Source organism: Lygodium microphyllum, chromosome 6 (genome assembly GCF_053477565.2).
Source record: "Lygodium microphyllum isolate KBCC chromosome 6, Lygodium_microphyllum_v1.1.10, whole genome shotgun sequence".
NCBI lineage: Eukaryota > Viridiplantae > Streptophyta > Polypodiopsida > Schizaeales > Lygodiaceae > Lygodium > Lygodium microphyllum.
In genome coordinates this window covers 61064276-61071901 of record NC_141140.1, presented here as the reverse complement: position 1 = coordinate 61071901, position 7626 = coordinate 61064276, and positions in this window count along the sequence as shown.

Genomic DNA, 7626 nt, shown 5'->3' with positions numbered 1-7626 from the left:
GTTTAAGTTATGAAACTTAAGGCATTAAAAATTGCCTTAAGTTTGAAAAGTGTGAAAAGCCTTAAACTTTTTAAGAAAAGCCAAAAGCATATCCATCGTGAGAGTAGAAGGAAAAACTATTTAAAGAGAGAACTAGAAGGCTTAAGGGCCTTCCCCCTCTTATACAATTGTATTTTGTGAGAGAGGAGAGAGGAGGGTCGCATGCTAGAGTGAGCTCTTGTCGTGCAAATTTGAAAGTCGGAGCTTTTGGATGTCAAAGCGCCGAGTGTCGGCTCAAGGCACGAGTATATATTTCACTTTGTTTATTTTTCAAATTGTTGGTTTTTTTTTTGTTGTGTTGTGGTGTTGTGATGCTCTACCCGAATTTGGGTTTGAATTGTCTTGAGCTACAAGAGGCATTGTTTATTGTTTTGTTTTTCGTGTGTGGTTCGTGTGGAGTCTGTGTGGAGTCTGTCAAAATATTTAAATTTTTGTGTTGTGTTGTGCATCCACAAAGTCAATTACCCCAACCAGCACTCCTTATTGTCTCATTATCGGGTTGTGAGTCAGGCTTGCTCTCGATCACTGCTCTCGTAACACTGGGCCAAGCTCCATGATCAAGCTTTGATCCAAAGCTCCGATACCAATTGAAGGGGATGCAATGGCAGTGGAGAAGGAGAAGAGGAAGATGCGAGAGAGAAGAGCACACACAATGTAGGTGTTGTCCAACTGAACTGACAGCCTTATTGCACTATCATATTATATATGAATAAAGAATGGGCAGTCACAATGTACACGGGCAGGCCCAAAGGTCTTTTACCCCAATAGAAGAAACATGAAAACCCCAAGGACTTAAGCAATCCTAGCGTTGACCAATCTTGCTCATCTAGGCCTGAGCCCCCATCCATGCTAAAGCCTAGGGAAACTCCCATATCTGGCATGAGATAGCAACCAAGCAAGCCCTCATTGAACATAGAAGTGTCACAAAATGCTTAGTTGAGTTGGATGCTAAACTCAAATCATTTGCACATGTCTACGTCCTTGCAGACATGGGTATATTCCCTGAGGAGTAGCTTGAGGAATACTTGCCATATCCTCTATCCTACGAAGAGTAAGAATATCTTAACGACCACTATGACCTACATGAATGCATGCAACTCATCTCTGATGAGGAGGCCAACAAACTATGCCTAACTGCGACATTCAACGAAGCACTTTGCCAACCAAATCTCCTAGAGATAAATCAATTAAAGTGACAATCAAAGGGTCCAAGTCAATTTGAAAAATGTTGGTTTGAAAACTGCACTACAATGGCCGAACTTGGAGCCCAGATTATGACACAATCTTAGAGGAGCGATTGGCCAAATGGCGATCTCAGAGAGACCCAACCTATGTGGCGCCAACTTCCTTTCTAGTATTGACTGCCATTCGGGGTATGGACTTAGACGAAACTAGCCAAGAGAACTCTCTAGTTGATAAGATTCTCACTAAGGAGGAGCTATGTGTTGCGAGTAGACTCGGACAAGGCACCATGCTACTCGATGTTGCAAAATATCTATTGATATTGAGTAGGTTGCCACAAGTACTGGATGTGTATGCCACATTCCAGTACAATCCTTAGTTCTACCAACTGGTTCTTATCTTCATGAAGTGACATGGATTCATAAATTGTACATAAATAAACATGAGTTTTGTGACTATGTATAAACAATACCAACACACACAAGCAATGATAGTGAAGCACATGAATAAAATTTTAGGTTTGATAGGTTGAGCTCCCCAAGTCCCCTCACCACATTTCTAGAAGTTGAGTGGCCATTTTCGCTTCCAGTTGGAGGGCATACAGCCCTCGTTGCCGCCATTGGAAACCCTGGCCAACACCTCTGACTGTGCAGACAAGGCGCCATCCCCTCCTATAGGATTTTCCCATTTTCGGTCGTCCATGCAACTCAGCATGAGCAAAGATTTGCTACTAGCTAGAATCTGTTCCACACTTGAGGCAAGACGAGTATCATCAACCGGGGCCATCCCTCTACATCAAATATTGCATGTCTCACCTCACCTCTCTTTGTCATATGCACATGTTAACCTATTGTGTAATCTCTCTCATGCAAATAGCTCTGTCCTACCTCAGGGTCTAACCCTTGGTTCACATTTTGCAGGTTCCTCAACAGTCACCAGTCATGAAGCACCCCATGTTGTTGGCCGTAAGGAAGCTCTCATCTGCAAAAGGGAGAACACAGTGCAGGCTCCGCCCTGGAACGCTACATGCCCACCCTAAAGAGGTACTTACCAAGACTAGGCCCAAAGCGGCACCACCCAGGACGTAGGCCAAACGCTCACCAAACCAAGAAAATGAAGGTTCAAAGAAATGCGCGGAGGGAAGCGAACCCTAACGTGCAGACCTTCCCCAGACGCTCGAGCACCAAATGCTCGAAAGAGGAAAAATAATAAAAAATCAAGAATGAAATTGCTGAACTGTTTGAGAGCATTCTTAATACGGCATCAGCCAGGGACTACACCATTTGGGTTCCAGTCGATGTCTCCCTTGTCTTGCCTAATAGAAGCTCACCACTAGCAATGCCCCAGTCGTCTGGTCACCCAAACTCACCCCACCTCATACAAATAGCATAGCCCCTATTTTTAATAAGATGCTTAGCAAGTGCTATCTTGCCATGACTTTTTGTCTTTAGGTGGTTAAAAGGGGTAAGTTCCCCAACTGTACAAACTTGCATTACCTACTTCTAATACATTTCACGTCTTTAATGAAAAAGATAATTAAGCGCAGGTAATATGCATCGAAGTCAATACCATGGGATTCAGATATGTGATGTCTCTTTGCATTGCACCTTTTCATTATAGTTGAAACGCATGACTTGCATGTACTCTCACGAGTTGTTAAGTGGATACAAGACAACACAGGTCTCCGTACAAAAGTGTTCAATGTCCAAGTTACCACAAGACCACCAACCCCACAGAGAGCCATTATAGAAAAGCAATAGAAATACCAAGAACCAAGAACCATGATGGAAGCCCCATTGCTAGAAGAGAAAATCACCCTTGCAGAACGCCCACATTGCATTTGAGAATGGCCAAAAGCATAGTCATTGCCATTTGGCTCATTGCAGTTGCTACCTCAATTGTACCAATATCTCACATATTACAAAGAGGTTTGCAAAATCTCAAGTGTATCTCTCCATCTCAACAATTGTTCCTCTAGCATCGAGACAAGTAACACAATCATCATTGTAATATCCATTTTCACAGCCTTTGGAACTTGACATTTCCCAATCCAAATGAAAGGCTGATAGCCTCAACATATTGCAATGGTTGTATTCATGTTATCCCAAAAAAAAAGGGAAAGAAAAGAAAAGGAAATGAAACGAAAAAAAAACACTCACGATCACATCACACCACCGAGGGGTCCTCAAATTAGGCACATCCAGCGACCTTGGTCGGCTAGCTTCGTCCCTAGCCCCCTAGCCCCTTACACATCCCCCACAATTGTTCAGGGCACATCAAGGGCAGGACATACCTAGGGAGCTTGTCTCGCCTATGGTTAGACCTATCACCCTAACCCATTTGCATGTTTTTTTTTTTGCACTCCATCTCAGTACCATTGCAATCAATCGTGGTAAGCAAGGCACAAAAGACCATGGAAAGTACACCATACTCTTCAAACAACACAACTAGCTGCTAGCTACCAAAAGTTAAGGTGTCAATAAGCTCAATTATGCTACATCATGTTGTCAAAATCACAAATGATGCCTCAACAAACCTTCATGTGTACTTCTCCTCAACATTGACAATTTTTTCGACCCCATTGAACCCTTGCTTCATCCACACATTGCTACGAGGAACTAGATCAGCAATCTTCTAACTATGTAACATCTACGTATGCACGGGCACTCAGATAATATCTGAACCACAACCTATACATAGTTTGGGTCCTCAAGTGCAAGTCATTACTCTCAGTTTGCTTAGAGTTTGACCTATCTCCCAAACTAATCAAACTACATCTTGTGCACACAATACAAAGACTAGCACCACCCCTAGGGAGGGACCATATGAGAGGTTTTCAATTGTAGGCATTGATGACTCCAACGAAAACACTGACAGCTCTTCATCACCACTCAACTCTGAACTATCGTCCTTCCTCATCATGCAAGCCCAAGCATCAGTGCAAAATCCCCACAAACCAACACCTGTGCCAACCCTCCGTGCAATTCCCAACAACGAACAGCCCTCTCTCCAACTCTAACAACCCGACTACCAACCACCCAGGCCACCAGCATGCCCCCAACAACCTTCATCTACACCACCATTAAAACTCCTCCAAGGCAAACCACACATGTCCCTTCTACCCACATCTTCAATGCATGCCAAAGCCTGCTACTTAGGATGGTGAGTGCCATGGGATTGGCACTCGTCTAGGAGGGGATAATACTTACCCTCAAACAAACAAGGTGGAAAATCTAAAAAATCTAAAGCAAAAGATAAGGCTAAGGCAAAAGTGAAATGGAGAACAAAGGTACGCCAAAGAAGAATCCAGAAACACAAGAAGTGCAAAATAGTCCCAAATCAAGGAGAAAGACACACAAGAAAAAGCATAAGTCAATGCTTTTGTAAAAAAACGCAAGGTGCACCATCATTAATTTTAAGAGCATTAAGCTCTCACCCATGCAAATCGTAAAGGTAGATGGGCGGGTGGAAAGAAAGCTAGGAAGATAGAAGGACAATGGGAAAAATGGCCTATGGCCATGTAAAAAAGGATATAAGGGGATGACCGCCAAAAGGGATTTAGGGTTTTGTATATAAAGTTGAAAAGTGAATAAGAAGCTCATTCTTGTGTGTAGCCAAAAGTAGCTTCTTCTTCTTCTTCTTCTTCTTCTTCTTCTTCTTGCTTGCTTGCTTGCTTGCTTGCTTGAGCTTGTGCTTGAGAGAGGGAGTGTGAGAGTGTGAGGGAGTGAGCGTGCGCGGGTGTGAGGGTGAGGAATTGTGGGGAGAAGCTCTCCATCTTCTCCTCTCTTCTTCTCTTCTCTTCTCTTGCTCGCGGCGATAGAGCTTGGAGCGTGGAGCTTGAGGATGGAGTTCCCTTGAAGCTTGCACTTGGATCGTGGAGCTATCAGAGTGCTCGAGAGAGAAGGCAACTCGATCGGGGCATGGAGGTAAGCTCACTACACTCGTAGAGATGGATAGCGCGTCGACCATGTGAGAGGTAGACACTGGTGCTAAGTTTGGATCACTTGAACAATAAGCGGTCTGTGTGCAGCAAGGTAGGATTGACCGTAAGGCTGCGTGTATGGGAGTCTTTGAGGTAGTCTACAATGCATGGCATCATGGTCAAACCTACCACAATTAGCACAAGGTCGTGACCTATGATCCTGGCACTCAGCTGGCAAGTGGTTTCCGCCACAATGCACACATTGGACATGTGGGCATGATGATCATCTCATCATCTCATGTAGTCTGATTATGTCCATCCTAATCTCTACTAGCTCTTGTCCCGAATCATTGCCCTTCCCTTTGTCATGTGCGCTTGGGCCTGCTCTCTCACTCGATGTTGAGGCCCTCTCGAAACTCATGGTACTGGACTCTTCTTGATTCAAGCCTTTGGAGCTTCTTTCCTTGAGATGGTCATCCACTTTAATAGCTTCCTCAAAGACCCTTGCCAGTGCATCTTGCTGCAAGCTTGAATTGCCATCCAAGGCTTTGTAGAGCTCTTTTCTTTGTATTCCACTGATGAATGCTGTGGAGACTGCCCTTTTGGTTGGTCTCTTGCCCATTGGGATTCTCTTGAAGCGACTCCTCACATGGGTCACATAATCTCGAATATCCTCTTTCTCTCTCTGCTTGACGTTCATGAGTTGCACTAGTAGGTTATCAAAGTACCCAGGTTTGGAAAATCTCTTAATGAAGAGATTTTTCAAGCTATTAAAATTGGCATGCTCTGTAGCATTCAAACTCATGTACCAAGTCCGGCCCTTATTACCTAAGCACTATCCGAAAGCTTGGGAGCATTGAGTAGAATCGGTAAGGCTGTTGGCCTTGCAGACCTGCTCAAACTGTTCCACAAAGCTATACAGGTCATTGTTTGCTTGGTATTTGTCCAGCTGCTTTGCCACCACAGGAATTTTCACTTGGCTCTTAGAGCCTTGGTTAACCTCTAACCCAGCTAGTAGTGATGTTGCTAACGTTGCAGTGCTTTGCTCTGCTACCGTGTTATCTAGCAATCGCTCACTCAATGTGAGGTCTCCCTCTAGTGCTCTTCAATCGATTTCTATATGCTAGGGCTAGCACTCTCTAGATCTCTTGCATTTCCATGCTTTGGTGCAAGCTCCTAGTTTGCTGATCCTAGTTGTACGCATCTAGGCCTTGGAGAGCCCTACGTGCTAGCTTCCTCCTCTTCTCAAGATCTGCTATGATGTCCTCTACAGGTGTACCTCAATTTTCTAGCTGGGTTTGAGTATCATACTTGTTCACTAACTATTGAACAGCCTCAAGAAAATCGCCTAGGTCTAGTTCTTCATTGCTTCTACTACCTAAGCTACCCTCTTCCATGTCCAAAGCTTCCTGTTCTGCTAAGTTCTCGATCAAGTTGATAAGGCCGGGTAGATCCACTTCCACGACAATGTCTGTCCTCATTGCATCTTGACTTTTAGTTGTATTCTTCACTTGGCCCTACCTTTGGGGATTCGATCACCCTTCTATGTCCTTGGGTCTTCTCTTATTGGTGGGTTCTTTCAAATTCTTAAGTCTGGGTGAATTCCTTGTTAATTACAACTAGTCCTCAACTTACCCTCACTCTATGTGTGTATACGTGTGTGTTCTTTTCTGTGCACTATGCGAAATTAGGCTTTTAGCTCTTCCCAAGTGTGTTTTGAGGGCTGGAAATCAAAGTGAGTGAGAAAACAAGTGTCTAGACGACTTTAGCACTCTAATCGTGGGTTTAGCCTGATAGGCTTGTACGCTCAGTCCTTTCTAGCCATCCCCACTCATTTATAAGATTCTCTGTTATTCCCTCCACTCAGTCGTGATTCGTTAGCACTCTACGACTCCACTTGATATTGCTGTCGCACTGGATCGCTAAGTGGTTGACTAGTGTCACCTCTATGCCTGCATCTTGTTGATTCCTTTGTTCCTTGTGCTAGAAAGGCGTCTCAAGTGTCTGTATGGTCTTCAGATGTTTGTATGGTTGGTGTCTAGGTGGTCTGGTATAGGTTTCAAACATTTTGGAAAAAATCAGACTCGGCCCAATAAGTTCGAATTGCAGGGGCCGAGTGATAGATTCTGATGGGCCGAGTAGCCAAAGGCCAAGTTCCTAATGTCTGAATGCACCTGCGCCGAACTAGATGGGCCAAGCTCAAGTTGGTCCAAGTGGATGATTCAGATGGGCCGAATGGTGGGCATCAGAGTTGAGTGGGTTGAGGGCCAAGAACTTCCACGTGTCCAAGTCGAGTGGTCAAATGGCCGAATACAAGAAGACCGAGGGCCAATTTTAGGACTCGGCCCAGACTTGACATAACTCGAACAGATTGAACGTGACGGGTTTTTTTTTAAACAACGAAACCGAGCGATTGTGGGCTTCCCACTAGATGAGCACCTCCAGATCCTACCTATGCATGAAGGAGAAGGTGTGGGTATATC